The sequence below is a fragment of the Schistocerca americana genome, chromosome 4 (genome assembly GCF_021461395.2).
Source record: "Schistocerca americana isolate TAMUIC-IGC-003095 chromosome 4, iqSchAmer2.1, whole genome shotgun sequence".
NCBI classification, from domain to species: Eukaryota; Metazoa; Arthropoda; class Insecta; order Orthoptera; family Acrididae; genus Schistocerca; species Schistocerca americana.
In genome coordinates, this window is record NC_060122.1 from 95,000,210 (window position 1) to 95,009,084 (window position 8,875).

At 44.4% G+C, this 8,875-nt stretch overlaps 1 non-coding gene across 1 annotated transcript; it reads left to right on the plus strand.

Moving 5' to 3' along the window:
• The first annotated feature begins 239 nt into the window (after nt 1–239).
• Nucleotides 240–315, plus strand: Trnas-cga. The gene has a single exon. It is a non-coding gene; the product is annotated as a tRNA-Ser (tRNA).
• The last annotated feature ends 8,560 nt before the right edge of the window (nt 316–8,875 follow it).

Sequence of the window (8,875 nt, forward strand, 5' to 3'; positions counted from 1 at the left end):
TGTCCTTAGCGTAAGTTAGTTTCAGTTAGATGGCACACAGTTTTAATCTGCCAGGAAGTTTCATATCAGCGCACACTCCGCTGTAGAGTGAAAATTTCACTCTAGAAACATCCCCCAGGCTGTGGCTAAGCCATGTCTCCGCAATATCCTTCCCTCCAGGAGTGCTAGTTCTGCAAGGTTCGCAGGAGAGCTTCTGTGAAGTTTGGAAGGTAGGAAGCTGTGAGGACGGGACTTGAGTCGTGGTTGGGTAGCTCAGTTGGTAGAGCACTTGCCCGCGAAAGGCAAAGGTCCCGAGTTCGAGTCTCGGTCCGCACACAGTTTTAATCCGCCAGGAAGTTTTAGATTAAGTAGTTCGTAGGCCTAGGGACCGGTGACCTCAGCAGATTGGCCCCATAGTCCTTAGGACAATTTTTTTCGACCTAGGAATCCGAAGAAGGTGGTGACTCGGTGCATGGCAAAGTCCTGTGGTGTTGTCTTTCCGATCGTCTAGTGCAGAAGGGGACACGAACGGTGGGCTTCGCCAAATTGTCCGGGAAGAATCTGGTACAAGTACAACCAGCGCAGCATGGCACGTCAACAGGCACAGCGAACTGCACGGAGAACTCCGGACGCCAACGCTCACTCCAGAGAAAGGGTGCGCCGGCAACGCTGACCAGCTGCTCTCTAGGAAACTCCGACGTTCCACCCGACACACCACCCCCATAACCACCCAGTCCCGAATGCATTGCCTTTCCGCACAACCCATTTCCTCTCTTCCACTAGAGAGAAAACAAAACATCGTCTACACGGGAAAGTACGTGCTCAACTTTCGGGGCGGGAGACATTGAACTCGGCTCACGGCTCAGTTGAAGTTTATTCAAAACACTGTAGTAAATGTTCACTCATGGCTGAAAACATTATGTCCACTGCCCAGCGCGAGACTGAATGCTATTTGCTGATCAGTGGCTAGAAAAACCAGTGGAGAATAACCAGTGGCGGCTGCTGCGTGAGAGCGCAAGAGCTCGTGAACAAAAAAAATGGTTCCAAATGTGTGTGAGGTCTTATGGGACTTAACTGCTAAGGTCATCAGTCGCTAAGCTTACACACTACTTAACCTAAGTTATCCAGAGGACAAACACACACACCCATGCCCGAGGGAGGACTCGAACCGCCGCCGGGACCAGCCGCACAGTCCATGGCTGCAGCGCCTGAGACCGCTTGGCTAATCCCGCGCGGCACTCGTGAACACCATAATTATTGACACCTTATGGATTTATTGGTTATTTTTCTTTGAACGCTCTTAAACGTAATGTAGATGGGTAATCTGAAATACACGACACTAAATCTACCGCGCTGTGCAACATTGCTCCTCAAGACTCGGCAAAATTTGGCCCCAGGGTCATGAGCACACCTTCACTTGTGCATTTTATAAGGAGCTCCTGCGTATGCGCAACTGGCGTGACATAATTGCCTTACGGGCCAAATACATACGGATATGGCAAACAATGTACACAATTCGTGGCGTGCCCTTATCACTCATCTACAAGTGTATGTCAATGCTACCAGATGTTAGCACACTGCAACATACTTTTACACACGTTCGCTTGGCATAAATCACGCTAAGCGGCAGCACACTCCACAGATATGCCAATTCACTCACTATATAGTAAAATTAGATTGGTAATTAGTCTATGCTTTAATTATACTGATAGAAAAACGTATTTTGTGGATTCTGGATAAGATATAGTACATTAAGATAATCTATTTGAGGCGCTGAAAACCAAAAGGATTGTAGCATTTATTCATGCTTCTTACAGCTGTTGATCTGAGTGGGTCAGATTTATCTGTACTGTAGGCCCACATTGTTCGTATATCTGAACAACCACGAAAGGCTGTCTCACTGGTTTTTCACTTAAATATCGAGGGGTCGAAGACGGTGTGCTTTTGATACCTTGGGCCCGCAGTGCCTCACTTGTATTATAGTCAAGTGACGTTGTTGGGAGCGGTTCTAGGTGCTACAGCCTAGAACTGCGCGACCGCTACAGTCGCAGGTTCGAATCCTGCCTCGGGGATGGATGTGTGTGACGACCTTAGCTTAGTTAGGTTTAAGTAGTTCTAAGTTCTAGGCGACTGATGACCTCAGAAATTAAGTGCCATAGTGCTCAGAGCCATTTGAACCATTTTTGACCTTGTTGGTATTTAGTACTAACTAAACGAACTAAACTCCGAACAGGCCTTGGAAGGCCCATTGGTACCGACCGGCCTCCGTGTCATCCTCAGCCCACAGGCATCGCTGGATGCGGATATGGAGGGGCATGTGGTCAGCACACCGTTCTCCCGGCCGTATGTCAGTTTACGAGACTGGAGCCGCTACTTTTCAGTCGGGTATCTCCTCAGTTTGCCTCACAAGGGCTGAGTCCACCCCTTTTGCCAACAGCGTTCGGCAGACAGGATGGTCACCCATCCAAGTGCTAGCCCAGCCCGACAGCGCTTAACTTCGGTGATCTCACGGGAACCGGTGTTAATTAGATGGTACTACTTGAATTTAATAATTTCCGCAAAAGGCATTTTTGTTTGGAGTTGGTTGTTTGCTGTGTAACAATCGGCTTTCCTGTGCTGACAGAAAAGAAAATTACCAGAAAAAATTTGACGCAAAGAAAGTAGGCCCTCCCAGATTAGATTTGTTGTCTGAGAAAGTGACGAACTAAAATAAGCGTGACCCCAAGCGAACATTTAACAAAGAAGTATATAACAAGCGTAAGTTGTTGTATGGGGCAGCGTAAGGAAGTCTGATTTTCAAGTCGGAATTCGTTAACTAATACTTGAATAGAAATGTTGTACATTTGTCCAAAAAAATGAAAAAGGAAGGAAACTCCCACTTACACAAAAATGAGAAACGAATAGTAGGCAAAGCTTAATGTTACTTCGTTCTTGCCATAAGCTGTACATAATTACGCACAAAGCCGGCCGGTGTGGCCGTGCGGTTCTAAGCGCTTCAGTCTGGAACCGCGTGACCGCTACGGTCGCAGGTTCGAATCCTGCCTCGGGCATGGATGTGTGTGATGTTCTTAGGTTAGTTAGGTTTAAGTAATTCTAAGTTCTAGGGGACTGATGACCACAGATGTTAAGTCCCATAGTGCTCAGAGCCATTTGAACCATTTGAATTACGCACAAAACAACAAAATTCCACACAAAAACAATGCTTCCTCTTTTCAGACAAGTTATTATTATTATTATTGTTGACATCAGCTGAAGTTATATAAATATGTTGATAACCATAACTGTCATACAGCAGATGATATTAATTTCGCACTCTGATATTTATCTGTATTTAAAAATTTGTGGACACTCGGAACGTATATCTCCGAGCCGCCACTGAGAATAACTGACGTTCGCTGAAAGCAGTCTGTTAGATTGTGGCAAAAGACTGATCTGTACCGTAACCCAAAATCTAAGTTAGGTTGAATGGTGATAACTTGGTTGTGAGTTGGGGAAGCCAACGAATGTAAATGCCGAATAAAGGCTGTGGTAAGATTGACCTGCAGCGGAGCCTAAGGTTTACATAAGCGACACAGTTAAATGGATGGTCGATTCCAGCCAAACACCAGTTGTGGCTCTGAGCACTATGGGACTCAACTGCTGAGGTCATTAGTCCCCTAGAACTTAGAACTAGTTAAACCTAACTAACCTAAGGACATCACAAACATCCATGCCCGAGGCAGTATTCGAACCTGCGACCGTAGAGGTCTTGCGGTTCCAGACTGCAGCGCCTTTAACCGCACGGCCACTTCGGCCAAACACCAGTTGTACCACACTCCTTTTAGCTGTTCGTCCTAATGACATTGCCGGCACGCGATGCAGTAAGGGAGGTATGTAAGACGAACAGAGATGAATGGGGAATCATTGTAGCGACGATGACGGTCGTAATTGGGAAAATCCACTGACATAAGCGGACTGACAAGAGCAGATTATTGTGGCCTACACAGGTCTGGCGAAACAGCGCCCCGCAAAAGCGAGGGCGCCGGCCTCGCTCCTGCCTAGAGCTCTGCGAGTGTGAAAATACGTGTGGGGCTGAGAGGCGAGGAAGAAGAGTAAAATAATGGCTGCAGTTGGACGCTGCTAGGGCAACGTAAGTCTGTTAACACGCAAAGCAGTTTCATAGCAATGCTACGTGTATTAAATTATGTTTACATTTCGCATTACGAGTGCAACAGTGTCTACGCTCTTGTACAACAAAAGAAAAAGTGGAGAAACCAATGAGCCATGCACGGCTCGCGTTTATTCCATTTATTGTTTGTCATCTTCTATTACGGTACTGCTGCCTCGTTTTCTTATTCCATTTACTGCCTTACTAGCGGAGGCAGCAGCGCGTATCGATAAGTGCACAGTCGTACCATCTCTGGAGCGACCGATAGTATTTCCGGGTCGTCGTGTGTCGGGCAGTGAGTTAGAGACGGACCAGCAGTGCAGTCGGCACGCAGCAGCAGTGAAGTCGGAGCGCCGGTGAGGCGCCGACAGCCAGTGCTCGCCGACCGCTGGCGACACACACGAACTGTCCGACGGAGGCAGATTGGAGTGGGACGACCGTTGGTTAATCGTTTCGTTGGTCGTCTCATCGGCCGACGGATATTTGGTCGATTCACCGTTCCCGGGCCTGGGCAGTCGGTCGGTTGGCGTGGAGCAGCGAGGAATTCTCGGTGGGACGTGGTTTGGCCGGGTCCGCTGGCGGTCTCTACGCGGTGTCGGAATGTGTGGGGCTGTTCCAATTGCTACGAGGTCCGTGGCTCACCGACCCTGGACACTGTAATGGTTCTTTATTTACTTGACCATTACGGCATTCCAACCCCAGTTCTCGATACCAGTGATATCGTACTACGTTTCTGCGAAGTAACAGACATATTTTTGTGACAATATTCACATTTGGTTTTATTGATGTATAGGTACTCCGATGTATCGATATATTACAGTGACATGGTTCTTGTGTGTATTCATTTCTGTAAGACTGTCATAATCTTTGACTTGCTTGTAACCGTTTTGCCGCGAATGCGTACAGAGCAGTCTCTGTTTCACTTTGCACAAGTTAAGTTGTTATTTCGCTTTGTAAAAGAACAGTCAAGTCTTGTGTTTGGTTAAAGTGGAAAGTAAATGTATGAAGACTGATACAAAACTGTTTTGTTGGTGATGTGACAATTAAGAAGTAGTATATGTGAATTTACAAGAAGTTTATTAAAATGTTGATCGTGAACACCAAGTCAAAAATTATTTCTACCATACCATTGTTCTGATCTAGGATTGTTTGATCATTAAGAATTTCCTGAAAAACGCATTTGTTAGGTCTTCAAATATTGCTAAAATACAGCAGTCAAAGTGGAATCACCCTAGAATCAACAAGATGAGCCATAACGACTTCGACGAAATCTACCTGGGAATCCATTCAAGATAAATGCCGAAATTAATGACTTTTTTACAGTAACTTCATTATTTCCATTATGGCAATACCATCCACAGTCAATAACTTTGTTGTTCCCCGAAAAAGCGAACATATGCTGCGTGAGCAACATTATTAATCTAATTTCTAATCTATTTTGCAAGTGGTGGTATTGTTAGAACGCGAAAGCTGAGTTTTGATTTAATCTACCAGCAAGTCGAGGCCCTTCACACTGTGTCGTTTGGAGTTTGTTGTCGGCTGTTGCGATATTCCCACAAGTAACAACGTGGTTTTCAAGTTGGAAAATTTCACTGTATTTGGTTATTTGAATTGAAGTGCACCAGTGGAATCTTCTGCCTTGTGGCCGTTAACGTTCCGGGACCTGCTCTGACCGTTGATGCAACTTTCAGGCAATTTAGTTTCCAAAATCGTGTTGTTGATGTCCAGCACGGTGGGTTGTTTGACAGCTCCATGTATGATTGGTTGTGGGCGCCAATATATTTTACGTTGTTCCGTTGAACTCCTTGTTGTGGCCTGGTCGCGTGAAGTGGAAGTTATCTTGTCGGTCGGTCAGTTGACTGTCGGTCGGTTGGGTTGCAGTCGGATCGTGAATGCTTGGCCTGACTGCCTGTCTCACCTAAGTGAGGGTTAGTGTTTGATTTCAAGGCCGACCCTCGAACATCTGGGCGCCCTTGGGTGTGCTGCCTTTTTTAAAATTGTTCTTGTTGTTTGCACTTGTATGGCTTCTAGCCGATTTTTTTTTTAAATTAAGGTTCTTTTGCCCTTAAGGCGTAAGATCCTTCTGGCCTTCAGCCTAATTTAAAGAACTCTTTCACGTAAGACCTTTGGCATTGTAAAGGTTTTAATGTTGTAGAGTTATAAGTGTTGGGCCTTCAGCCGATTTTGAGTTTGAGTTGTTTTGCTCAAGGCCTTCAGCCTAAATTAAGGAACTGTTTCATGTAAGGCCTTTGATACTGAAAAAAATTAATGTTATTGAGTTTTAAGTGTTAGGCCTTCAGCTGATTTGAATTTAACTTGTTCGCTCTTGAAGTGTCTGATCCTTTGGGGCCATCAGCCTAACTAAGGAACTGTTTTAAGATAAGGTTTTGCGTTTTAAATTTCTGTTTTGCTTGAGTTTTGCCTAATTGAGAACCGTTTTATGTAAGGCCTTTGTTTTTTTTTTTTGTTTTTTTTTGAATTAATGTTGTTTAGCCTTAAGTGTTGGGCTTTCAGCCGATTTTTGGATTCAAATTGTTTGCTCTGAAAATCTCAGATTCTTTGGGCCTTCAGCCTAAATAAATAACTCTTGTAAGATAAGGCTTACCTTTTAAATTTGTGATTATGCTTGCGTTTAAAGTTATTGACCTTCAGCCGTTTTTAAATTAAAGTTTCTTTCAGCCGGTAAATAAGTCCCAAAGATTAAAACTGTGTGTTAAAAAAATTATTTTTTTGTTCTTGTAATGTCTGATCAAATAATAAAGTTGTATGTTCGAGTGTAAGTGACAGCCCCTCATTTTATCCCCTTTCCACACTTTAACTATCTGTCCTGTCCTGCGGGTTTATCAGGGCGTTTCAACCAAACCACTCAGTGTGGAATGGAAACTGCTTTACTTTTCGTATAGTCTGAGCTCCATGCAAAGCAATTAATAGACCATCGCACTATTATAAGACGGAAAAATACTCACTGAAACCTCATGGACGAGGACGAGTGTTAGCTGAACCGAAGGTGGCTGTTAGGGGAGTGGAGTTGTGACATAATCTATTACAGTCAATATCACCAATTGCTTGAATAATTCATTACGTATGTTAACGGAAGGGAAGAATCATTTGGTAACAGATATGACGGAGAAGATTGATGCTATCAAACAAAACTTAATCCTATGGAAAGATCAGCTTCGAGTTCATGTCATGGAACATTTTCCAGAACACACGGCATATTTGTGGACCGTATTTGTCTGGCTACGTTTAAATGCTTGAAGCTTTTTATCACGAGATTCCAGCACCTTACATGGCTGCAGACTGATTTCAGTTTATTTGTCAGACGGTTCTCACTTTTGGTTGTCGATGTATCTCAGTTACTTTCAACTTGTGCTGACAGACGTACAGTGTAGTACCTGGCCCAACTACGTTTTTTCCCATCCAGGAATTTACATGAATTATGTGATATGTTGCCCCACGAACAATATCCTCGACTCTATAGATGATGAAGTTCCATACTCCGTAACAGAGCATAGGGGACGATGCGGGAGATCCGCACCGCCGTACTAGGCAAGGTCCTAGTGGAGGTGGTTTGCCATTGCCTTCCTCCGAGCGTAATGGGGATGAATGATGATGATGAAGACGACACAACACCCAGTCATCTCGAGGCAGGTGAAAATCCCTGACTCTACCAGGAATAGAACCCAGAATCCCGTGCACGGGAAGCAAGAACGCTACCACGAGACCACGCACTGTGGACCGACTCCATAGACAAGCCAGTTAAGTTAGTTCAATGTTCAGTTCAATGTATGTGCACGTACACTTTTTTTCAGTTATGAAATTGACAGAGTACCATCAATATTGGAGCTTAATAGGCGTTAATCTGCATAGGTCGGTGTGTTTCACTGTTTTACAACCCACATATTCTAAAATTGAAATGGGTATAAAATTCTAAACATCACAGTGTAATGTCATAAGCCTGTATGCAAATGTTTGGTGTAGTTTTGCTCAAATAATTAGAACCACATGATGTACTTATTTAATTAAGTAATAAACTTATTGCTTTGCCGGCCGGAGTGGCCGTGCGGTTCTAGGCGCTACAGTCTGGATCCGCGTGACCGCTACGGTCGCTGGTTCGAATCCTGCCTCGGACATGGATGTGTGTGATGTCCTTAGGTTAGTCAGGTTTAAGTAGTTCTAAGTTCTAGGGGGCTGATGACCACAGCAGTTAAGTCCCATAGTGCTTGGAACCCCTTATTGCTTCGGCAGGAAAATAAAAAGTTGTTAATAAAAGCTAGTGATAAAATCTTGCTACTAAAAGTTGTTGTTGTTGTGGTCTTCAGTCCTGAGACTGGTTTGATGCAGCTCTCCATCCTACTCTATCCTGTGCAAGCTTCTTCATCTCCCAGTACCTACTGCAGCCTACATCCTTCTGAATCTACTTAGTGTATTCATATCTTGGTCTCCCTTTACGATTTTTACCCTCCACGCTGCCCTCCAGTACTAAATTGGTGATCCCTTGATGCCTCAGAACATGTCCTACCAACCGATCCCTTTTCTGGTCAAGTTGTGCCACAAACTCCTCTTCTCCCCAATTCTATTCCGTACCTCCTCATTAGTGGTGTGATCTACCCATCTAATCTTCAGCATTCTTCTGTAGCACCACATTTCAAATGCTTCTATTCTCTTCTTGTCCAAACTATTTATCATCCGTGTTTCACTTCCATACATGGCTACACTCCTTACAAATACTTTCAGAAACGAATTCCT